Here is a 27,577-nt window from a genome sequence, read left to right as displayed (position 1 = left end):
CTCAATATAATATTCTGCCTGTCCTGGAACTTGTGGTGTTCTTTTGCAAAGTTCTTGTTCTGTCTTTTGCCTGTGAGCCACCTCGTGTAGTCTCATGGATTTAACCACCACAAGAATATTGCTTACTTCCACCTAAACACAGATCTACAGCCCAGCATTCCCCAAACTGTATTTGTGGGGCACGAGTGTTCCTCATGTTGGTGATAGCAATTCAACCGAAAAATAGTTCCATTGGAAATAATGTTTAGGATTCTGCTTTACTCGATCCCCTACTTGGAGGTAAACAGAGCACCCAAAGCATAGTAAGTGGGGGTGCAGAAACCTGCTTAAGTCAATGTTTTAAGAGTTGTCTAGGGTAGCAGCAGATGTCTTAATTTACCTATCTTCTCTTGAACCCTGCAAATCCCCAGTCAGCACAGAACATGGAGCTCCTGGTGCATGGGTCAGTCATCGAGCTGAGGGCCCTTGCATATTTGTTCATGTGAGTCATTGGAAGACTAAATTCTCACATTTTTATTTCTCAAACTGCAAATAATTTTTTTCATTTATATTTTCTGCAGTGAAAAATCATTACTATAGTTTAAAATATCTAATTGCTCAACAAAAGAAAAAAGGATACAACAGATTAGACAATTTTATTTGCTCATTGAACAAATGCAATATTTATGATTTTTCCATTTTCAGTAGTAGTAAGAACACATGCTTAGGATGGTTTGAAATGCTTTCTTGAATACTTACTGTGGAATGCAAAATGATTGTTGGGATATAATATCTTCTGAAAACTAAACATTTCAGATGTGATATGAAATTTAAAAGACAGTGTTCCTGAAATCATTTCACAATGACTTACTTCAGTACATATAAGGAAGTAAGTTGGATGATATTATTTTATCAAATCCGAGCATGCAAAATAAACTTCCTTATGATCCCATCATAGAATAATAAAATTTCCGAGAAAATATTAGAATAAAGTTGGTGAACACTGCCATTTTTGTGTGCATGTTAGGGCTTATTTAGAACTTATTCTAAGCCTAGAGCTACATAAACTTCGTTGCTCACCTGTGAACTGTATTATTAAACAAGGTCATTCTTATCACCCCTCACAATTGCAGCTTACCTTAGTTAATTGTTAATAGCCCAGACCTGTGGCTTTCAGTAACCAAGTTATCAGGTCAGTGCTGTGCAGGACAGTTATTTGAAGTGAAACTAATTCCTTACTACCTTTGTCTAAGTATTAAACAAATAATCTTTTATGGGAGAAGGTCAAATGCATAAATTTAAGTGTAAAGAGAATATCTTATTCCTTATGAAAATAATACTAGTGGTCTCAGAAAACAGGATTGGATCTTCAAACATTACTTACAGTGGAAACTCTCCATTGCATTCTGTGGTTAAAATTTTGGTTTTAACTCTAAGATACTATTTTAAAGAGGAAAGTTTGTTCTCTGTTACAGTTTCCTTACTTATTTAATCTTTCCAAAGAGTAAGTTTTCTAGAGGGAGAAAGATTTAGAAACACAAGCAAGATGTCTATACCAGTTAATGAGCAAAAGTGTCTTTAATAAGACAAGTAAGTTGAACACTGTCAATCTTAACCCAACAAATCCCAAAGCAAGTTTAGCATTAAAAGTCAATTTGGAGAGACCTTCAAGATGGCGGAAGAGTAAGATGTGGAGATCACCTTCCTCCCCACAAATATATCAGAAATACATCTACATGTAGAACAACTCCTACAGAACACCTACTGAACGCTGGCAAAAGACCTCAGACTTCCCAAAAGGCAAGAAACTCCCTACGTACCTGGGTAGGGCAAAAGAAAAAAGAATAAACAGAGACAAAAGAATAGGGACGGGACCTGCACCAGTGGGAGGGAGCCATGAAGGAGGAAAGGTTTCCACACACTAGAAACCCCTTCGCGGGCGGAGACTGCAGGTGGCGGAGTGGGGAAGCTTCGGAGCCACGGAGGAGAGCACAGCAACAGGGGTGCGGGAGGCAAAGCAGAGAGATTCCCGCACAGAGGATCGGTGCTGACTGGCACTCACCAGCCCGAGAGGCTTGTCTGCTCACCTGCCAGGATGGGCGGGGCTGGGAGCTGAGGCTCCGGCTTCGGAGGTGGGATCCCAGGGAGAGGACTGGGGTTGGCGGTGTGAACACAGCCTGAAGGGGTTAGTGTGCCACGGCTAGCCAGGAGGGAGTCCAGGAAAAGGTCTGGACCTGCCTAAGAGGCAAGAGACCATTGTTTCGGGGTGCACGAGGAGAGGGGATTAAGAGCGCCGGTTAAAGGAGCTCCAGAGATGGGCGTGAGCCACGGCTAACAGCGCGGACCCCAGAGACAAGCATGAGACGCTAAGGCTGCTGCTGCCGCCACCAAGAAGCCTGTGTGCGAGCACAGGTCACTATCCACACCTCCCCTCCCGGGAGCCTGTGCAGCCCGCCACTGCCAGGGTCCCGGGATCCAGGGACAGCTTCCCTAGGAGAACGCACGGCGCCTCAGGCTGGTGCAACGTCCTGCTGGCCTCTGCCGCCGCAGGCTCACCCCGCATCCGTACCCCTCCCTCCCCCGGCCTGAATGAGCCAGAGTCCCCAAATAAGCTGCTCCTTCAACCCCATCCTGTCTGAGCGAAGCACAGGTGCCCTGAGGCGACCTACACGTAGAGGCGGATCCAAATCCAAAGCTGAACCCCAGGAGTTGTGCAAACAATGAAGAGAAAGGGAAATCTCTCCCAGAAGCCTCAGGAGCAGCGGATTAAATCTCCACCATCAACTTGATGTGCCCTGCATCTGTGAAATACCTGAATAGACAACAAATATCCCAAAATTGAGGCGGTGGACTTTGGGAGAAACTATATATTTTTTCCCTTTTTCTCTTTTTGTGAGAGTGTATGTGTATGCTTCTGTGTGTGATTTTGTCTGTATAGCTTTGCTTTTAGCATTTGTCCTAGGGTTCTATCGGTCTGTTTTTTGTTTGTTTGTTTTTAGTATAGTTCTTAGTGCTTGTTATCATTGGTGGATTTGTTTTTTGGTTTGGTTGCTCTCTTCTTTCTTCCTTTCTTTTTTTAATTATTTTTAATCTTTAATAATTATTTTTATAACTTAATTTATTTTAATTTTGTCTTTCTTTATTTTTTTTCTCCCTTTTCTTCTGAGCTATGTGGCTGACAGGGTCTTGGTACTCTGGCTGGGTGTCAGGCCTGGGCCTCTGAGGTGGGAGAGTTGAGTTCAGGATGTTGGTCCACCAGAGACCTCCCAGGTCCACGTAATAGCAAACTGCAAAAGCTCTCCCAGAGACCTCCATCTCAATGCCAAGACCATTTCCATGCAATGAGCAGCACCTACAGTGATGGACACCCTATGCCAAACATCAGCATGACAGGAGCACAACCCCACCCAGTAGCAGAGAGGCGGCCTAAAATCATAATAAGGTCACAAACACCCAAAAACACACCATCAGACGCGGTCCTGCACACCAGAAAGACAAGATTCAGCATCATACACCAGAACACAGGCACCAGTCCCCTCCCCCAGGAAGCCTACACAACCCACTGAACCAACCTTACCCACTGGGGGCAGACACCAAAAACAAAGGGAATTACGAACGTGCAGCCTGAGACAAGGAGATCCCAAACACAAGAGTTAAGCAAAATGAGAAGACAGAGAAACACACAGCTGATGAAGGAGCAAGGTAAAAACCCACCAGACCAAACAGATGAAGAGGAAAGAGGCAGTCTACCTGGAAAATAATTCAGAGTAATGATAGTAAAGTGGTCTAAAAACTTGGAAATAGAATGGAGAAAATACAAGAAACGTTTAACAAGGACCTAGAAGAACTAAAGAGCAAACAAACAATAATGAACAACACAATAAATGAAATTAAAAATTCTCTATACGTAATCAACAGCAGAATAACTGAGGCAGAAGAACAGATAAGTGACCTGGAAGATAAAATAGTGCAAATAACTACTGCAAAGCAGAATAAAGAAAAAAGAATGAAAAGTATTGAGGACAGTCACAGAGACTTCTAGGACAACACTAAACGCACCAACATTTGAATTATAGGGGTCCCAGAGGAAGAAGAGAAAAAGAAAGGGACTGAGAATATATTTGAAGAGATTATAGTTGAAAACTTCCCTAATATGGGAAAGGAAATAGTTAATCAAGTCCAGCAAGTGCAGAGAGTCCTATACAAGATAAATCCAAGGAGAAACATGCCAAGACACATATTAATCAAACTATCAAAAATTAAATACAAAGAAAAAATACTAAAAGCAGCAAGGGAAAACAACAAATAACATACAAGGGAATCCCCATAAGGTTAACAGCTGATCTTTCAGCAGAAACTCTGCAAGCCAGAAGGGAGTGGCAGGACATATTTAAAGTGATGAAAGGGGAAAACCTACAACCAACATTACTCTATCCAGCAAGGATCTCATTCAGATTCGACGGACAAATTAAAATATTTACAGACAAGCAAATACTAAGAGAATTCAGCACCACCGAACCAGCTTTACAACACATGCTAAAGGAACTTCTCTAGGCAGGAAACACAAGAGAAGGAAAAGACCTACAATAACAAACCCAAAACCATTAAGAAAATGGTAATAGGAACATACATATTGATAATTACCTTAAATGTAAATGGATTAAATGCTCCAACCAAAAGACACAGACTGGCTGAATGGATACAAAAACAAGACCCATATATATGCTGTCTACAAGAGACCCACTTCAGACCTAGGGACACATACAGACTGAAAGTGAGGGGATGGAAAAAGATATTCCACACAAATGGAAATCAAAAGAAAGCTGGAGTAGCAATTCTCATATCAGACAAAACAGACTTTAAAACAAAGACTATTACAAAAGAAAAAGAAGGACACTACATGATGATCAAGGGATCAATCCAAGAAGAATATATAAGAATTGTAAATATTTATGCACCCAATATGAGCACCTCAATACATAAGGCAAATGCTAAGAGCCATAAAAGGGAAATCAACAGTAACACAATCATAGTAGGGGGCTTTAACACCCCACTTTCACAAATGGAACGAACATTCAAAAGAAAAATAAATAAGGAAACACAAGCTTTAAATGATACATTAAACAAGATGGACTTATTTGATATTTATAGGACATTCCATCCAAAAACAACAGAAAACACTTTCTTCTCAAGTGCTCATGGAACATTCTCCAGGATAGATCATATCTTGGGTCAAAAATCAAGGCTTGATAAAGATAACTAAACTGAAAGTGTATCAAGTATCTTTTCTGACCTCAACACTGTGAGACTAGATATCAATTACAGCAAAAAAAATCTGTAAAAAATACAAACACATGGAGGCTAAACAATACACTACTTAGTGATACAAGAGATCACTGAAGAAATCAAAAAATACCAAGAAACAAATGACAATGAAAACACAACGACCGAAAAGCTATGGGATGCAGCAAAAGCAGTTCTAAGAGGGAAGTTCATAGCAATACAACCCTACCTTAAGAAACAAGAAACATCTCAAACAAACAACCTAAACTTACACCTAAAGCAATTAGAGAAAGAAGACAAAAAAACCCCGAAGTTAGCAGAAAGCAAGAAGTCATAAAGATTAGATCAGAAATAAATGAAAAAGAAATGAAGGAAACGATAGCAAAGATCAATAAAACTAGAAGGTGGTTCTTTGAGAAGCTAAACAAAATGGATAAACCATTACCCAGACTCATCAAGAAAAAAAGGGAGAAGACTCAAATCAATAGAATTAGATATGAAAAAGGAGAAGTAACAACTGACACTGCAGAAATAAAAAGAATCATGAGAGATTACTACAAGCAACTATATGCCAATAAAATGGACAACCTGGAAGAAATGCACAAATTCTTAGAAATGCACAATCTTCTGATACTGAATCAGGAAGAAATAGAAAATATGAACAGACCAATCACAAGCACTGAAATTGAAACTATGATGAAAAATCTTCCAACAAACAAAAGCCCAAGACCAGATGGCTTCACAGGCGAATTCTATCAAACATTTAGAGAAGAGCTAACACCTATCCTTCTCAAACTCTTCCAAAATAAGCAGAGGGAGGAACACTCCCAAATCATTCTGTGAGTCCACCATCACCCTTATACCAAAACCAGACAAAGATACCACAAAGAAAGCAAACTACAGGCCAATATCACTGATGATCATGCGTGCCAAAATCCTCAAAAAATAGTAGCAAACAGAATCCAACAGCACATTAAAAAGATCATACACCATGATCAAGTGGAGTTTATCCCAGGATTGCAAGGATTCTTCAGTATACGCAAATCAATCAGCGTGATGCACCATATTAACAAATTGAAGGAGAAAAACCATATGGTCATCACAATAGATGCAGAGAAATCTTACAACAAAATTCAACACCCATTTATGATAAAAACCCTCCAGAAAGTAGGCACAGAGGGAACTTACCTCAACATAATAAAGGCCATATATGACAAACCCAGAGCCAACATCGTGCTTCATGGTGAAAAACTGAAACCATTTCCACTAAGATCAGGAACAAGAGAAGGTTGACCACTCTCACCACTATTATTCAACATAGTTGTGGAAGTTTTAGCCACAGCAATCACAGAAGAAAAAGAAATAAAAGGAATCCAAATAGGAAAAGAAAAAGTAAAGCTGTCACTGATTGCAGATGACATGATACTATACATAGAGAATCCTAAAGATGCTACCAGAAGACTACTAGAGCTAATCAATGAATTTGGTAAAGTAGCGGGATACAAAATTAATGCACAAATCTGTTGCATTCATATACAATAATGATGAATAATGTGAAAGAGAAATTAAGGAAACACTCCCATTTACCATTGCAACAAACAGAATAAAATATGTAGGAATAAACCTACCTAAGGAGACAAAAGACTTGTATGCAGAAAACTATAAGACACTGATGAAAGAAATTAAAGATGATACCAACAGATGGAGAGATATATCATGTTCTTGGATTGGAAGAATCAATATTGTGAAAATGACTATACTACCCAAAGCAATCTACAGATTCAATGCAATCCCTATCAATATACCACTGGCATTTTTCACAGAACTAGAAGAAAAAAATCTCACAATTTGTATGGAAAGACAACAGACCCTGAATAGACAAAGCAATCTTCAGAAAGAAAAACGGAGCTGGAGGAATCAGGCTCCCTGAGTTCAGACTATACTACAAAGCTACAGTCATCAAGATAGTATGGTACTGGCACAGAAACAGAAATATTGATCAATGGAATAGGATAGAAAGCCCAGAGATATACCCATGCACATATGGTCACCTTATCTTTGATAAAGGTGGCAAGAATATACAATGGAGAAAAGACAGCCTCTTCAATAAGTGGTGCTGGGAAAACAGGACAGGTACATGTAAAAGAATGAAATTAGAACACTCCCTAACACCATACACAAAAATAAACTCAAAATGGGTTAAAGACCTTAGATGAAAACATAAGCAGAACACTCTATGATACAAATCACAGCAAGATCCTTTTTGACCCACCTCCTAGAGAAATGGAATACAAAAACAGAAACAAATGGGACCTAATGAAACTTAAAAGCTTTTGCATAACAAAGGAAACCATGAACAAGATGAAAAGACAACCCTCAGAATGAGAGAAATTATTTGCAAATGAAACAACTGACAAAGGATTAATCTCCAAAATTTACAAGCAGCTCATGCAGCTCAATATCAGAAAAACAAATAACCCAATCCAAAAATGTGCAGAAGACCTAAATAGACATTTCTCCAAAGATGACATACGGATTGCCAAGAAACACATGAAAGAATGCTCAACATCATTAATCATTAGAGAAGTGCAAACCTATACTACAATGAGGTATCACCTCACACCAGTCAGAATGGCCATCATCAAAAAATCTACAAACAGTAAATGCTGGAGAGGGTTTGGAGAAAAGCGAACCCTCTGGCACTGTTGGTGGGAATGTAAATTGATACAGTCACTATGGAGAACAGTATGGAGGATCCTTAAAAAAACTAAAAATAGAACTACCATGCCACCCAGCAATCTCACTACTGGGCATATACCCTGAAAAAACCATGATTCATAAGGAGTCATGTAACACAATGTTCATTGCAGCTCAATTCACAATAGCCAGGACATGGAAGCAACCTAAGTGTCCATCAACAGATGAATGGATAAAGATGTGGCACATATATACAATGGAATATTACTCAGCCATAAAAAGAAACGAAACTGAGTTTTTTGTAGTCAGGTGGATGGACCTAGAGTCTGTAACACGGAATGAAGTAAGTCAGATAGAGAAAAACAAATACCATAAGGTAACACATATATATGGAATCTAAAAAAAAAAAAAAGGTTATGAAGAACCTAGGCACAGGAAAGGAATAAAGACGCAGATCTACTAGAGAATGGACTTGAGGACACAAGGAGGGGGAAGGGTAAGCTGGGACGAAATGATAGAGTGGCATGAACTTATATATACTATCAATTGTAAAATAGGTAGCTAGTGGGAAGCAGCCACATAGCACAGGGATATCAGCTCGGTGCTTTGTGACCACCTAAAGGGTGGGATAGGGAGGGAGGGAGGGAGATGCAAGAGAGAAGAGATATGGGGATATATGTATATGTATAGCTGATTCACTTTGTTATAAAGCAGAAACTAACGCACCCTTGTAAAGCAATTATAGTCCAATAAGGATGTTAAAAAAAAGAAAAGTCAATTTGGCCAAAGGAATAAATTAACAACAAAAGGGAAAGAAGTCAAATATATTGTAGCTATGAAGCAAAAACTCCATGACGGTTTTGTATTATAATTTTTTTCCCCTCCCCAAATATATGCCAAAAGAATGAATTTTATTTAGGAAATATGCTAGGTTCTCACACATTTTAAAATGCTCTGAAGAATATGGTTTGTTTTTTCTTCCTGGCATATAGTAATGATGGTACCAAGGTAGAATTTTCTGTGGGAAAATAAAATTGTGGGATTGTTTTTTTTAACGAAAAAAATAATAGTTTTCACTAAATGGCCAGACATTTCTTTGGAGGTTAGAAAACACACTTCAGTAAAGTAAGAGTACGAATATTTCAACAGGTAATGTATAAGAGGCTTCTGGCATTTCTAATTCACTCTCCTTAGATTCCCAGTATATTTTTCTATAGTCATAACACACAGGCATAAGTGTCCATTCCACTGTGATCTATTCTCAAGGTAAGGGTTTCATTTCCTGCTCAGGAAGCCTCTTGGTCTCAGTCAACCAGAGATGGTGTGAGTGGGATGCATAGGGAAAAGTCTGTTCCAGTGTCATAGTAAAGTAGACCTTTTCTGCTACAGTCTAAATTATGTACATTTCATCGGCATAAGAAGGGGCTCTGACATTTAGCTAATAAACCCAGATATTCAGATGCAACATTGCTCAGGCTGGAAAACAGCTGAATCTCTCAATTAAACTAAGCAAAACATTCAAGATAATGGAGGATGAGACACCTCAAGATGGATATTTGAGTCCATTCCCTTCATTTTACAGTTGAAAAACCTTGGGCCCTGAAAGTTCATGTGACACGGTGAAGATCCCACAGCACATTTAAGTGTCAGCTGGCGTTTAATCAGGTTCAAATCCAACTACACTACTTTGGACGCTTCCTCTTTTGAGATAATCAATCAATAAGCGATTACTGAATTTTTACAGTGAATGGAACACTGAACTCTGACTCAGGAAGTATTCCTAAGAAATTAAAAGCAATGTAGGTATTTTTCAAAAATTCAACAAGAAATAATAGTTAAGTCACAAAAAGTAAAGGAAAATTGAGGGCTTATCCTAAGAGCTCTAACATTATCGAAAGTTTGTCTATGTAATTCATGGAAAATTGGCACAGAGAGAGGAGTAAGGACAAATGAAGGAAATGACAAATTATCATGGAAATTATTTACGTTTCTTCTGTACTTGCCTATTTTTTGGGTTATTTGTGAATAAGACTTTCTTATAAACGGAATCAGAAAAGATCAGTAGGAGTCATTACAAACCTCAACTCCACTTTGGCTTGGACCCCATCACTGTAACAATTTTATGGTGATCCCTACTGGTATTCAGGAGCTGCTCTAATACAACATTCTGAAAATTATCTTGTATTCATTATATTTAGGCTAGGCCTAGATGGATTCATCTTAATGTTACTGGCATTGGTGTACAAAGAATAAATATAAGATAGGCCCACAAACTGTTACCAGGATCCCCTTCTGGAAGACATCTTTAAGCTTTATGGGAAAATCTCTTGCAGCCACCTTCACCTGGCTTGCGAGAGCAGGGTGAGCACTTCCTTCTTTCCTCTCCCATTTGGAGGGTAAGACTGTGTGCCTTGTCTGAGAAGACCTGAGAAGTTCTCCTTTTCTCTCAATGTCTCAAATGTATTTAAAATTTCTGGGTTGGGATGAACCGAGTTTAACATAGTTCATTCTTTCTCCTTGAAGTAAGTTCTTTCTACAGCACATTCCACTATGCAGAGATCTCTTTAGATTATGGGAGTACTTAACACTTCTTTAGCCTCATTTTGTGGCTCAATAAGAATTCCTGAACATCAGGAAAGGGTTAATTTATCTTCCTATTGCATAGTCTGTTGATATTACTCCTACGAAGAGTGGTGGTTCTATAATTTCTAGAAAAGGAAGGCTTACTAGTTACAATCTCGTTTAAAATGAGAAATGCTTGGGGCTTGGGTTGAGGTTGCTTGCACTCCTTAGCATACTGGTCTATTGGTTTATTCTGGAAGCTGATGGTAGTGGAGGTTGTGACAGAGATTAAGCAGAAAGTTAAAACATTCTTCCACTTTCCTTAGGCTCTTCCTCTGCATACCCCTTCCCCAACCCAAGCCACACGTCAGCTACTGGTATTGTAGCTGGCACCTATTAAGAAATGACTGTCTTTGGAATGATCACAAACCTGCTGGTTCTTGTTGAGATCAGTTCTGCTTTGGGACAGACACTAAAGTATGGTTGTGCTGACATTGCCGGGGCCAAATAGGCTGCCAAACCCCAGCATGTGGGCAGGGCTGCTCTTAGTATGTGGGAACTTGTGCAATATTTTTGTGTGGGGCTTTTGTATTTATAAGCAAAATTCAAGGAACCATGTGAGGTATAATGACCCATAGATTTAGATTTAGACTTAGAATAATGAGTAGAGAAGAGGTACTTATTCTTTTTCATTTACTGTCCAATCAATGCATGAGGATTCTCTGTGGTGTTCAGGCACTATCATCTGCTGTTCAGATCTAGGAAACTATCTCTTCATGGACTTTATTATCAAATGCATACTTCTTGGATAATTTCATATGTCCACCACAATGAAAAGGTAGCAACAATGTTAATATTTAAAATGTTATTATTCAAATGATCTATATTTAAAACAATACAGATATTCTTGCTATTTCAGTTTCCTGATATCCTTTATTTAATGCTGATTACATTGATACTCATGACATCATATCATCCATTGAGCCATCATGAATACTGTATTCTAATGACTATCAAAGTTTGTTACTGTGCTTTGTTAAGAATGATTTCAAATGCAAATCTTACTCAGAATATTCAGAATAACGTGAAAGATAATTCATTTTCTTGGTACATTAAATTGCCAATATTTACGTTGTAAACACAGGACAACATGCAACCATATCTCTTGAACATTTTAGGTCACGATGACTAAATTCCTAGAATGTGGTCTCCTACAATGGTGTCCCTGCCTTCTAGATACTAACACAAGTCGGGAGGATAGTTAAGGGGCCCATGAGCCAAGCAAGAAGAGTGATTCCCTTTGAATAAGCAATGTCGATCTCTCATCTGGTATGGCTTAATAATGACGAAGGAGAACAAAACATCACCATATTTATTGGAGGCAATAGAGGACATTGATTGGCATGGCAGGTTTCTCTTGTGGATTTTAAGGGTCTCAAAATACTTTAAAAGAAATAGGTACAGCCACCCCTGAGAACCGCTTCATATGTGTGGTGAAGACTGTAGAGGAGGTGAGTTGGCTTCTCTTAGGGCTATTGACATGGGGAACATGGAGTAAGGGAATTCTGGTGCTACTTCACCGCTCTCAGGTCCAGAGCAGAGGCAGTGATGGATGGGTGAGACGGATGGGTGAGAGCCAATGAACAGGCCTCAACACATGGCTCAAGCCCATGGATTAGTGGTGGTTCTTTGGTACCCATAGCTGTAAATGTCTTCTGTTTCCTCCATGAGTTAAAATCAGAGTGTCGGCATAATACTGGCATGTGAAAGAAATATTGTGCTAGCTAGTTGGATTGATCTGCTTACCAGAGATCTTCCTTCTAGAAGCAGGGACTGGGGATACAAGGTCTTGGGATAACCCTAAAGGCTTGAGTCCTTTCTCTCCTCCTTGGGGGCATCCCATTGGCCTCATGTGGAGTGGGCATAGGAGAGGGGGTTGATGGGATATGGTTAGAGAGTGCCCTAAAACAGAGAAACGGAGACTAGGACAAAGCAGTCCAGGCCTGGGACCTCTTGCCTGATGACACTGCAGGCCCACACAGCAGAGGGGTCTTAGGATATTTTCAGGAAGACACTCCAAACTACAAATAAGGACCCTGCCTAGCCAGATCTAAGAGTGGTACTGCCTATGAATGGCATGAATAAGGGTTGACTGATGAGTGCTATCTCATCAGTGAATATCACATAGCTGTTACCTGGAAAAATCATCATTTAGGACTCAGATCATCTATTTTAACTCTGATAAAAATGACTGTTAGCAATCTCTGCCTGTTTTTGCTTAGATGGAATCAGATGGTATCTCAGCTATCTTTGTACTGTGTGAAGCCCTCTCTGTATCAGACCTTGGGTGGAACTGACATTAGGGCTTTACCTGAGGGTGTCTAGACTAGGTTTGAGGTCTTTACATGTCTCTAATCCTCAGAGGCTCTTTCTCTCTTTGCTCTAATCTCCTATATATAAATGACCCAAATCTTTGGTTTTAATCTTTCTCTTACACGGAGACTCTGAAGAGAGATGGCTAGGAGCCTGAATGTCTAGCCCCAATCAGCTGGCTGATTTCTCTCAAGTTTTTGAGTGAGTTTGGCAGAGGAGAAACTCTAGGATAAAATTAACCTTGTATTACTATCTGGAGCTCTGGCCTCCAGTGTTCATGAAGCCTACTTTATGGGGATGGAACAGACTATGTATGAGTCAGGAATTTCCACCACCAGGACTCGAGACAAACCTATGCTTTCTGCCTCATCTTTTCTTTCCTTGGCCCTCACCCTGGTTCCCATGTGGTGCTCTAAGGAGATGACTGTGGTTCATCACATCAAGCAAGAAGAGGTACTGTATCAGACCCAACAGGAGAATAAACAGAAGCAATCCAAAAGAACCAATCCAAAATAGGAAAGAAGGATTTCAAAAGTGATAGAGCTGAAAGAGATTGGTTCCCAAAGTGGTGATCCTAAAAGGAACATCCTAAAAGAAGATTTCCAACTGGGAGTAATTGCTTTTAGAATCCTTATCATACCCCAACCCAACCCAAAACTATGTGCCTCAGAAAAAAAAGCACCAATGGTGTCTTTGGCATTGGTCCAAGCCAACAGCCAGTGTCCTGCTCAGAAAAGTGAACAAGATGTAAAGGAAGATGGGGAATCTTGATCACCCCCTAGAGCTGGGAGCATGCTTCTATCCCACAAGAGCTTTTCCTTGCCAGGGGCAGGTAGACCGATTCGAGAGCCTTAATTCCTGGGCTACAGTGAAAATATGAGACCTATTCTTTGCTTTATCTTTTCTTAAGATAAAGTTACTTTTTTTTCTATACATCAACAGTTAACAAAGGGAAAAAAGTCACAGATCCCTATGTTTTTCTCCCACATGGACTTTGAGCCTGCTGCTGTTCTTGGGAAAAACAAAACAAAACATGAAACTAAATCATGGAGACTTTTTGGAACAGATTAGTTTATAGGAAAAAAATTAGTGCACCTGAAATATCAAAATAAAATTGTGACTCACAAACCAGAACTCTGATTAATAGTGTATTATCTAATTTACTATCAGGATCTGGCAAAAAACAAGAGTACATTATATGAAACAACATTTATGAGAGTCTCTTTTTAAAAAAAACTATACCAGTATTTTAATTTTTCATACAAAATTTATTTTTTTTTACTGAAAACAGGTCTCTGGTATGAAAAATGATAAATTAAGATGTTGCCAAGGTATTTGAACTTTGTATGATATAGTCAACTGATGTAAATATTTCCCCAATTCTCTGAATAGTTTGAAAAAGATACTTTCAAATATCTATTGAAAGTGATAAGGGAAATTAGAACTCTGTACATTTCTACAATATTAAAAATTAAACCAGCTGCTCAGGTATTTGGATTTTGGCATTACATTGCCGATACAAAGTTACGTTGCTTGAAACAAAATTATATATAAGAGAACCACATTCTTATGTATACTCAGGTTTGCTTTTCCTAAAACCATTTATATAAGGAAAAAATGCAGCTCCACAATGATTTAAGTAAATTATTTTAAATGCAAAAATCATAGCTTTCAAGTTCAAATATAGAGACAGGTTATTTTGGTGAGTATATCCCTCCTTGGGAATTTATCACAGGTTTTTGGAAGCAAATTTACTTCTTAAGGTTACCATTAGCGCTCTCCCTTTCAGACAGTTTGTTGTAGAGCTCAGTGTTCCAAACCAATAACAGCATCCTTCTGCTTCAAGAGCCATGAGTTCATTGCACTCTGTTTATGGGCCATTGTATATTCTTTGAACACCACCTTCTGAACACCTCACATAGGCACTGTGGATGGCATGAAGTTTCCTGCCCACAAGGAACTTAGGATCTTGGTCAGAAAACACATCTTGACATAAATATCCATGATGAAAGTGATGACCTATGAGAGCCTAAGGGCATTTAAAATGAAATTCTACAGAATCACAAAGCACTGAATTGAAGCATTTTGTGTAAACTCTTTTCTGGAGAAAAATTATAAAACATATTACCCAAAGAGAACAGAATGGACAAAAGAGTCAAATAAGTGAATAAGCTGTGCTTAGGAAATGACCAAAAACTCATTTTGTCTGATGCATGGAAGAAGATAGGGACCAAGTGGTGTCAGGCGTTTGCACCTGATGGTGAGGAAATCAGAGTCTAAGCTGTTGATGAGACATCCAGGAAGACACAACTGCTGGCAGCTGGAAGTGTGGACCCAGAGAGTGGGGAAATGACTAGGCTGGGCCTGCAGATTCTGAAGTCATCTTCTAAGAGGAGATGCTTGGAGCTACAAGGAGGGCATGACTTCAGAGAGAAAGAAATCAAGAAGATAAAAGGTAGTGGAATGAACTCAGGACACTGCTGCTCAGGGGATGTAAGGAGGAATAAGAATGATTGGCAGGACAGAAAAGCAGGGTTATAGAGCCCCTATGAGAACATGTCAAGGAAAGGATAACCAACAGGGGCAAATGATGCAAAAGACTGATGAAGATGTAGACCAAAAAGGCCATGGGTTTTGGAGATTAAGAAGTTACTGATGAGGGCTTCCCTGGTGGTGCAGTGGTTAAGAATCCATCTGCCAATGCAGGGGACACAGCTTCGAGCCCTGGTCCAGGAAGATCCCACATGCCACGGAGCAACGAAGCCCATGTGCCACGACTACTGAGCCTGCACTCTAGAGTCCGGGAGTCACAACTTCTGAGCCTGTGCACCGCAATGAAGAGTAGCCCTCGCTTGCCACAACTAGAGAAAAGCCCACACGCAGCAACAAAGACCCAACACAGCGATAAATAAATAAATAAGTTACTGATGATATCTGAGCTAACAATTCAGTTGACAGTCAGGCAGAAACACTCACTATGTATCCATTTTAAATGCAGCAGTTATTTCTGAAAGAGATAAGGCATTTTATAAACAGTGCATAATTTACTACTGTAGAATAATTTACCAGTGCATAATCTAGGCACGGTGAAAAATCCTCTTCTTCATGTCTGTAATTAAGCACCCCCCAATAATCTGCACAACCAAAGTCAAGTCACTGACAGTAAACTTCAACTCTCCAGGTTTTGTAACGAAACCAAATTCTAAATTACTAGGCTAAGCCATCCATCACTAAGCAGAGAGACATATTCCACAAAGATACATGTTCAATCAACTTCTTAAAACAACTGAAACTTTAAGTTCTTTCCAAGTTTCGTTATAAAAATTAAGTATGTTCCTAGAAAACAAATACACTGTACTCTAGATAAAAATAAAAACCTAACCAAGGACGAAGCCAAAGATCTAAATACAAGGAAAATTGAATAGTGTTTTGTGTTTTTTTTTAAGTCAGAAACCTAATGCAAACAAAGGTACACATTCTTGGAGACATCTTATCTGAGATAAGCATTCTTTAAAAGCCAATGTACAAGTTAAAAGCAGCTGGCTTTTCTGCTCATGTTGATTACTTGTTCTTTACTATAAATACACTATTCACTGTTCATCTATTTAACTAAGATCTGCTGGGCTGAAAGCACAATAAAGGTGTTTGCCGCTATTGATTTTGTTATGAGCTATGGATTCATACATAATTAAGACGCTGCTTGGACTTATGCAAAAATATATGTACATGTTATCTTTTTTCCATAAGTGGTGGCTTTTCAAGATGAATTTTTCTAAAGTGAGGCACATCCTTGTGAGATTTATGACTTTCCGAGGAAGCAGTATGAATATACCTCCTTAAACAGCCACAGAATTTGGTAAAGAACTATTTAATTAAAGAGACACTGTTCTGGGCTTCCCTGGTGGCACAGTGGTTGAGAGTCCACCTGCCGATGCAGGGGACACTGGTTCGTGCCCCGGTCCTGGAAGATCCCACATGCCGTGGAGCGGCTGGGCCCGTGAGCCATGGCCGCTGGGCCTGCGTGTCCGGAGCCTGTGCTTCACGGCGGGAGAGGCCACAACAGTGAGAGGCCCGTGTACCGCAAAAAAAAAAAAAAAAAAAGAGACACTGTTCTGATCTCAGTGTTGAAACACTTCTAAAGTTAAAGGAAGCTTTATAGGAATTTAGTGGTGTGGGTCTTTTCAACCTTAAGTTTCTAACAGAAATAAGTTAAAATGTTCAGTTTGAAGAAAGCATTCTTTTCTAATCTAAAATAATTATTTCTTATATTTTTGAATGCTACAAACAAAAGTATTTATATAAAAGTTATTAGGTTTGGGAGGAGCTTCAAGATGGCGGAAGAGTAAGACGTGGAGATCACCTTCCTCCCCACAGATACATCAGAAATACATCTACATGTGGAACAACTCCTACAGAATACCTACTGAATGCTGGCAGAAGACCTCAGACCTCCCAAAAGGCAAGTAACTCCCCACGTACCTGGGTAGGGCAAAAGAAAAAAGAAAAAACAGACAAAAGAATAGGGACGGGACCTGCACCAGTGGTAGGGAGCCGTGAAGGAGGAAAGGTTTCCACACACTAGGAAGCACCTTCGCAGGCGGAAACAGCGAGTGGCAGAGGGCGGAAGCTTCGGAGCCACGGAGGAGAGCACAGCAACAGGGGTGCAGAGGGCAAAGCAGAGGGATTCCTGCACAGAGGATCGGTGCCAACCAGCACTCACCAGCCCGAGAGGCTTGTCTGCTCACCCGTCAGGGCGGACGTGGGCTGGGAGCTAAGGCTCGGGCTTCGGTCGGAACGCAGGGAGAGGACTGGGGTTGGCGGTGTGAACACAGCCTGAAGGGGTTAGTGGGCCACGGCTACCCGGGAGTCTGGGAAAAAGCCTGGAGCTGCTGAACAGGCAAGAGACTTTTTCTTGCCTCTTTGTTTCCTGGTACGCGACGAGTGGGGATTAAGAGCGCTGCTTAAAGGAGCTCCAGAGACGGGTGCGAGCCGCAGCTAAAAGCACGGACCACAGAGACGGGCATGAGACGCTAAGGCTGCTGCTGCTGCCACCAGGAAGCCTGTGTGCGAGCACAGGTCACTATCCACACCCCCCTTCCGGGGAGCCTGTGCAGCCCGCCACTGCCAGGGTCCCAGGATCCAGGGACAGTTTCCCCGGGAGAATGCATGGCGCGTCTCAGGCTGGTGCAACGTCCTGCTGGCCTCTGCCGCCGCAGGCTCTACCCGCACTCCGTGCCCCTCCCCCACCCGGCCTGAGTGAGCTGGGGCCCCCGAATCAGCGGCTACTTTAACCCCGTCCTGTCTGAGCGAAGAACAGACGCCCTCAGGCAACCTACACGCAGAGGCAGGTCCAAATCCAAAGCTGAGCCCCTGGGAGATGTGCAAACAAAGAAGAGAAAGGGAAATCTCTCCCAGCAGCCTCTGGATCAGCGGATTAAATCTCCACAATCAACATGATGTACCCTGCATCTGTGGAATACCTGAATAGACAACGAATCATCCCAAATTGAGGAGGCAGACTTTGGGAACAACGATATATATATATATATATATATATATATATATTTATTTATTTATACTTTTTCTCTTTTTGTGAGTATTTGTATGCTTCTGTGTGTGATTTTGTCTGTATAGCTTTGCTTTTACCATTTATCCTAGGGTTCTGTCTGTCCATTATTTTTTTTTAGTATAGTTTTTAGTGCTTATCATTGGTGGATTTGTTTTTTGGTTTGGTTACTCTTTTCTGTCTTTTTCTTTCCTTTTTATTACTTAAAAATTTTTTAAATAATTTTTTTTATTTTAATAACTTTATTTTACTTTATTTTATTTTATCTTCTTCTTTCTTTCTTTCTTTTCTCCCTTTGGTTCTGAGCCATGTGGATCACAGGCTCTTGGTGCTCCAGCCAGGCATCAGGGCTGTGCCTCTGAGGTGGGAGAGCCAACTTCAGGACACTGGTTCACAAGAGACCTCCCAGCTCCACGTAATATCAAATGGCAAAAATCTCCCAGAGATCTCCATCTCAACGCCAAGACCCAACTCCACTCAAATACCGGCAAGCTACAGTGCTGGACACCCTATGCCAAACAACTAGCAAACAGGAACACAACCCCACCCAGTAGCAGAGAGGCTGCTAAAATCATAATAACGCCACAGACACCCCAAAACACACCACCAGACGTGGACCTGCCCACCAAAAAGACAAGATCCAGCCTCATCCACCAGAACACAGCACTAGTCCCCTCCACCAGGAAGCCTACACAACCCACTAAACCAACCTTAGCCACTTGGGGCAGACACCAAAAACAACGGGAACTACGAACCTGCAGCCTGTGAAAAGGAGCCCCCAAACACAGTAAGTTAAGCAAAATGAGAAGACAGAAAAACATACAGCAGATAAGGAGCAAGGTAAAAACCCACCAGACCAAACAAATGAAGAGAAAATAGGCAGTCTGCCTGAAAAATAATTCAGAATAATGACAGTAAAGATGATCCAAAATCTTGGAAATAGAATAGAGAAAATACAAGAAACATTTAACAAGAACCTAGAGGAACTGAAGAGCAAACAAGCAGTGATGAACAACACAATAAATGAAATTAAAATTTCTCTAGAAGGAATCAATAGCAGAATAACTGAGGCAGAAGAACGGATAAGTGACCTGGAAGATAAAATAGTGCAAATAACTACTGCAGGTCAGAATAAAGAAAAAAGAATGAAAAGAATTGAGGACAGTCTCAGAGACCCCTGGGACAACATTAAATGCACCAACATTCGAATTATAGGGGTCCCAGAAGAAGAGAAAAAGAAAGGGACTGAGAAAATATTTGAAGAGATTATAGTTGAAAACTTCCCTAATATGGGAAAGGAAATAGTTAATCAAGTCCAGGAAGCACAGAGAGTCCCATACAAGATAAATCCAAGGAGAAACACACCAAGACACATATTAATCAAACTATCAAAAATTAAATACAAAGAAAAAATATTAAAAACAGCAAGGGAATAACAGCAAATAACATACAAGGGAATCCCCATAAGGTTAAAAGCTGATCTTTCAGCAGAAATTCTGCAAGCCAGAACGGAGTGGCAGGACTGATTTAAAGTGATGAAAGGGAAAAACCTACAACCAAGATTACTCTACCCAGCAAGGATCTCATTCAGATTTGATGGAGAAATTAAAACCTTAACAGACAAGCAAAAGCTAAGAGAATTCAGCACCACCAAACCAGCTTTACAACAAATGCTAAAGGAATTTCTCTAGGCAGGAAACACAAGAGAAGGAAAAGACCTACAATTACAAACCCAAAACAGTTAATAAAATGGTAATAGAAACATACATATCGATAACTACCTTAAATGTAAATGGATTCAGTGCTCCAACCAAAAGACATAGACTGGCTGAATGGATACAAAAACAAGACCCGTATATATGACGTCTACAAGAGACCCACTTCAGACCTAGGGACACATACAGACTGAAAGTGAGGGGATGGAAAAGATATTCCATGCAAATAGAAATCAAAAGAAAGCTGGAGTAGCAATTCTCGTATCAGACAAAATAGACTTTCAAATAAAGACTATTACAAGAGACAAAGAAGGACACTACATAATGATCAAGGGATGAATCCAAGAAGATATAACAATTGCAAATATTTATGCACCCAACATAGAAGCACCTCAATACATAAGGCAAATACTAACAGCCATAAAAGGGGAAACCGACAGTAACACAATCATAGTAGGGGACTTGAACACCCCACTTTCACCAATGGATAGATCATCTAAAATGAAAGTAAATAAGGAAACACAAGCTTTAAATGATACTTTATAAAAGATGGACTTAATTGATATTTATAGGACATCCCATCCAAAAACAACAGAATGCACTTTCTTGTCAAGTGATCATGGCACATTCTCCAGGATAGAGCATATCCTGGGGTCACAAATCAAGCCTTGGTAAATTTAAGAAAATGGAAATTGTATCAAGTATCTTTTCCAATCACAATGCTGTGAGACTAGATATCAATTACAGGAAAAAATATCTGTAAAAAATACAAACACATGGAGGCTAAACAATACACTACTTAGTGATACCAAGAGATCACTAAAGAAATCAAAGAGGAAATCAAAAAAACACCTAGAAACAAATGACAATGAAAACATGACAACGATCCAAACCTATGTGATGCAGCAAAAGCAGTTAAAGAGGGAAGTTTATAGCAATACAATCCTACCTTAAGAAACAAGAAACATCTCAGATAAACAACCAAACCTTTCACGTAAAGCAATTAGAGAAAGAAGAACAAAAACCCCCAAAGTTAGCAGAAGAAAAGAAATCATAAAGATCAGGTCAGAAATAAATGAAAAAGAAATGAAGGAAACTATAGCAAAGATCAATAAAACTAAAAGCTGGTTCTTTGAGAAGTAAAGAAAATTGATAAACCATTAGCCAGAGGCATCAAGGAAAATAGGGAGAAGTGTCAAATCAATAGAATTAGAAAAGTAAAAGGAGAGGTAACAAGTGACATTGCAGAAATACAAAGGATCAAGAGAGATTAATACAAGCAACTATATGCCAATAAAATGGACAACCTGGAAGAAATGGACAAATTCTTAGAAATGCACAACCTTCCGAGACTGAACCAGGGAGAAATAGAAAATATAAACAGACCAATCACAAGCACTGAAATTTAAACTGTGATGAAAAATCTTCTGACAAACAAAAGCCCAGGACCAGATGGCTTCACAGGCGAATTCTATCAAACATTTAGAGAAGAGCTAACACCTATCCTTCTCAAACTCTTCCAAAATATAGCAGAGGGAGGAACACTCCCAAACTCATTCTACGAGGCCACCATCACCCTGATACCAAAACCAAAGATGTCACAAAGAAAGAAAACTACAGGCCAGTATCACTGATGAACATAGATGTAAAAATCCTCAACAAAATAGTAGCAAACAGAATCTAACAGCACATTAAAAGGATCATACACCATGATCAAGTAGGGTTTAGCCCAGGAATGCAAGGATTCTTCAATATATGCAAATGAATCAATGTGATACACCATATTAACAAATAAGGAGAAAAACCTTATAATCATCTCAAGAGATGCAGAGAAAGCTTTTGACAAAATTTAACACCCATTTATGATAAAAACCCTCCAGAAAGTAGACACAGAGGGAACTTACCTCAACATAATAAAGGTCATATATGAGAAACCGACAGCCAACATCGTCCTCAATGGTGAAAAACTGAAAACATTTCCACTAAGATCAGGAACAAGACAAGGTTGACCACTCTCACCACTATTATTCAACATAGTTGTGGAAATTTTAGCCACAGAAATCAAAGAAAAAGAAATAAAAGGAATCCAAATCGGAAAAGAAGAACTAAAGCTGCTATTGTTTGCAGATGACATGATACTATACATAGAGAATCCTAAAGAAGCTACCAGAAAACTACTAGAGCTAATCAATAAATTTGGTAAAGTAGCAGGATACAAAATTAATGCACAGAAATCTCTGGCATTCCTATATACTAATGATGAAAAATCTGAAAGTGAAATTAAGAAAACACTCCCATTTACCATTGCAACAAACAGAATAAAATATCTAGGAATAAACCTCCCTAAGGAGACAAAAGACCTGTATGCAGAAAACTATAAGACACTGATGAAAGAAATTAAAGATGATACAAATAGATGGAGAGATATACCACGTTCTTGGATTGGAAGAATCAACATTGTGAAAATGACTCTACTACCCAATGCAACCTACAGATTCAGTGAAATCCCTATCAATATACCACTGGCATTTTTCACAGAACTAGAACAAAAAATCTCACAATTTGTATGGAAACACAAAAGACCCCAAAAACCCAAAGCAATCTTGAGAAAGAAAAACACAGCTGGAGGAATCAGGCTCCCTGACTTCAGACTATACTACAAAGCTACAGTCATCAAGACAGTATGGTACTGGCACAGAAAAAGAAATATAGATCACTGGAACAGCATAGAAAGCCCAGAGGTAAACCCACGCACATATGGTCACCTTGATAAAGGTGGCAAGAATATACAATGGAAAAAAGACAGCCTCTTCAATAAGTGGTGCTGGGAAAAGTGGACAGATACATGTAAAAGAATGAAATTAGAACACTCTTTAATACCATACTCAAAAATAAAATCAAAATGGATTAAAGACCTAAATGTAAGGCCAGACGCTATTAAACTCTTAGAGGAAAACATAGGCATAACACTCCATGAAATAAATCACAGCAAGATCCTTTTGACCCACCTCCTAGAGAAATGGAAATAAAAACAGAAATTTAAAAATGGACCTAATGAAATTAAAAAGCTTTTGCACAGCAAAGGAAATCATAAACAAGACGAAAAGACAACCCTCAGAATGGGAGAAAATATGTGCAAATGAAGCAACTGACACAGGATTAACCTCCAAAATTTACAAGCAGCTCATGCAGCTCAATATCAAAAAAACAAACAACCCAATCCAAAAATGGGCAGAAGACCTAAACAGACATTTCTACAAAGGAGACATACCGATTGCCAACAAACACATGAAAGAATGCTCAACTTCATTAATCATTAGAGAAGTGCAAACCTAAACTACAATGAGGTTATCACCTCACACTAGTCAGAATGGCCATCATCAAAAAATCTACAAACAATAAATGCTGGAGAGGGTTTGGAGAAAAGGGAACCCTCTGGCACTGTTGGTGGGAATGTAAATTGATACAGCCACTATGGAGAACAGTATGGAGTTTCCTTAAAAAACTAAAAATAGAACTACTATATGACCCAGCAATCCCACTACTGGGCATAGACCATGAGAAAACCATAATTCAAGAGTCATGTACCACAATGTTCATCGCAGCTCTGTTTACAATAGCCAGGACATGGAAGCAACCTAAGTGTCCATCGACAGATGAATGGATAAAGAAGATGTGGCACATATACACACTGGAATACTACTCAGCCATAAAAAGAAACTAAATTGAGTTATTTGTAGCGAGGTGGATGGACCTAGACTCTGTCATACAGAGTGAAGTAAGTAATAAGAAATATTGTATGCTAACACATATACATGGAATCTAAAATAAAATGGTCATGAAGAACCTAGGGGCAAGACGGGAATAAAGACGCAGACCTACTAGCGAATGTACTTGAGGATATGGGGAGGGGGAAGGGTAAGCTGGGACAAAGTGAGAGAGTGGTATGGACATATATACACTACCAAACGTAAAATAGATAGCAAGTGGGAAGCACCTGTATAGCACAGGGAGATTAGCTCGGTGCTTTGTGACCACCTAGAGGGGTGGGATAGGGAGGGTGGGAGGGAAGGAGATGCAAGAGGGAAGAGATATGGGGATATATATGTATAACTGATTCACTTCGTTTTAAAGCAGAAACTAACACACCATTGTAAAGCAATTATACTCCAATAAAGATGTTAAAAAAAAGATTATTAGGTTTAATGGCCATAAGATTATGAAATGATCTTTTACCATTTACTTAAAATCTTTCCAGGTTTAAGGTATAATTTCTGTGAGCTAAATAAAGAGCCTTCATGTTTTTTCTGTGTACAAAAATAAGTTTTTCTACATGAGGAGGACATGAAGGCAAAGGGAATGACGTGATATAAGAAGGCTGAGGGAAGAATAATTAGTTGAAAATTTGTTTCCAATCATAATGCAACTCAAGAACCCAAAACTGAGTAACCTATAGTACTTAACATTTTCTATTTAAAAACTGGTGGCATTTATCCAGTGTTTAAAATCACTGAGGTGGGTTGCATTTAATCTGTTACTTAGCAACAATATAAATTTAGTAAATATCTTAATATCCAGGATCCAAGTAAATGCATTCCAGTTGAATGGAAATCATAATTCGTTGGTAACAAACATTAATACTAAAATACTGTCTTTTTTTTTCTATTTGATTCATAGAAAGCAAAATTGAAAATCAATACAGTTTGCTTGAGGGATACATATGTTTTCTATGTATGTATACTTGTTTCCAATTTAGCCACTGTCGATGATGTTACTATATCACAGTGGTCATCTAAGGAAGGAATTCAGTATCTGCTTACAGTGGTTTGGGAATGGAGCAGATTTTGTTCAAGTATGAACTCTACCAGGTGATCTTGGCCATGTTGCTTCCCTTTCTTAGTCTTTCCTCTTCTATAAGAGAGGCATAAATTATACTGAGTTCAGAGTTCAGAGGCAACAAAGTAATCATCTGATCCAATAGCTTAACACCATTTTTGTAACTTGAAGCTGATCAGTATACCTGCAATCTCCCACCTGTTGATGTAAGACCAAAGCCTTTCGTTTGAATAGATGCCCATGATGGATATCTCTTAGTCTTTCTTGCATAAACTATATTCATAATGCATTGTCTAAAGTTTCAATTTTTATTTTTAACATCAAGTGGTAGCTTATAAACACTTACGAAGCAAATGAAGGATTAGTCAGTATTTTTACATTTTTACTCCTATTTTAGTTAGCTCACACCTAATTCCACAGATGGTTTGGGAGGTAGAGGAGAGCAGCAACAGCTCGCTTTTACAAGTTTCAAGGCTATTTAATTACTTTTCTTTATACACCTATATTTTACTTGGTTTCCTGATGTCTAATTAAAATGCATAATGAACGTAACAAAAGAAAGTAAAAACAAATGAGATCAGAAGGGCTCCTGCATCAGGTGAGTAGGTCCATACTGATATTTTTACAAGGAAAATGGAGAATACCAGGTAATTCTAAGAGTCAATCATCAACAAATAATTTAAAATGCTTCTACAGTATTAGTAAACTCAGCCACCTTCAAATGCATGCTTATCAAAGTAAAGCCGTAGTCTCACATTTTACACAATCTAAAAAATGAAGCTGTCCTGATTCTTGCATGTTCACAAGCAGTGAATTTCCCATTTTTAATTTTCTTTCAGAGACATTTTTTACTCAGTGTGCAAAGTGGGAACACAGTTATCAGCCCCTGTCTGCTCTTCCTAAGGGAGTGGGGGAAGGCTGTGGTAACTCTCCTTCTATCTGTGGCCATTTATGCAAACTGTGTTGAACTGATTATTGAGTTTGAGGGTGGCGAGGTGGGAAGATAGGAACTGGAGAAAGAGTCTGGGGATACTTCACTGAGAGTCATGAATGCCACATAAAGAGTTTGTACCATGGTAACTGCCATATTTTTTCTATCTGTGTATGTTCGCATGTATGTATCACCTATCTATCCATCCACCCATCATCTACCTGTCTATCTCTCTATCTTTCATCTGTCTATCCACCCATCTGCCTATCCATCTACCCATCATCTATCATCTCTCTCTCTCTCTCATCAATTTATCTATTTAGTATGATAAGAGTGGATAGCGTTGAGATTTTGGTTTCACAGATTTTACACAAGCACTTTGTTTTACAAAACTATACTGCTCTTCAACAACACAGCTGCTCATTCCATCCTTAAAATTTTAAATTCAAATGATGTCCTTTCAGTTACCAGCTTTCTGGTGGTTTTAAGTTATAACATTCTTTTATTGAAATTTAACTTTCTTTTATTTAATTCTGTTTATGTTTAATAGTTCAAATGTCATATATTTCATTATTGTGGAGTTATCCATTTTAATTAATGTACTACATATACAATTTATTAACAATTAAATTTAAAGCTCTAAACAACACCCAATACAAACATGTTTTCAGATTTTATCTGGTTTTATTTCTGACTTCTAATGGCTATAGTGCTGATAATTATGCTTCTTTTAAGTTTATCCACAAAAAAAAGGATTTAAATAGGGATAAAGTCTAATATTTTCATTCTGTTATAATACAGAAAAAGTCATGCTTATCTGGCACAAATACTATGGACATGGCTCAGCATTATAAAAATTAACTAGGGTAGACTATTCTTACTGTAGTAGCTAGGATTGTGTTCAGCTACAAGTAACAGAAAACCAAATGAAAAATCAGTTGTACATGAGACGGATTTGGTTTTCTGTTTGTTTGTTCAACATATCAAGTGGTCCAGAGATAGGCTGCCTGGGACAGGTATGGTGGTCCCAAGACTCTGTATGGAATTCAGCCTTTCATTCAGTCATCCTTCACATGTTATACTTGGCACCTCTGGTTTGCCTCCAGTGTTGTACTGAGTTTCAAGCAGGAAGAAGGAAAAAAAAAAAAGGCAAAGGGCACATGTCAGCTAAATCTTCCCCCTTTAAAAGAAACTTTCCCAAAGCCCCACTCAATGCCATTATGTGCATTATTTGCCAGCATTCAGTTATGTCTAATAACAAAGGATCTATAAGTTGTAAATTTTTATCTGAGCATGCTGTAATCCTGAACAGATGGGAGCCTTTCAGGTTGGAGGAAAGGAAGAATGAATACTGCATAGGCTGACATCAGTGTCTTAAACAATCCACTGAGACCCAGACACTTCCTCGTCACAGAGTCCTCCAAACAACTGTATGGTTCTGTTTATTTCCTTGCTGCCTCTGTGTGTGTTGAAGACGGAAAACGAGGAAGGATTAGCAGAGAAGTGCTACATCCTCAAAGATGTTCTTCTCAAGTTTAGAGTAATGCCTTGGAAATCCCAAGTTCTGTGCTTGTGAGCAAAAGTAGTTTGCTAAGTGACAGAAAAGATGTTATACTTCAACACAAGCTGTGACAC

Source organism: Orcinus orca, chromosome 14 (genome assembly GCF_937001465.1).
Source record: "Orcinus orca chromosome 14, mOrcOrc1.1, whole genome shotgun sequence".
In the NCBI taxonomy this organism is placed as follows: domain Eukaryota; kingdom Metazoa; phylum Chordata; class Mammalia; order Artiodactyla; family Delphinidae; genus Orcinus; species Orcinus orca.
The sequence above is the reverse complement of the archived record's forward strand: the minus strand, read 5'-3'. Positions refer to the sequence as shown.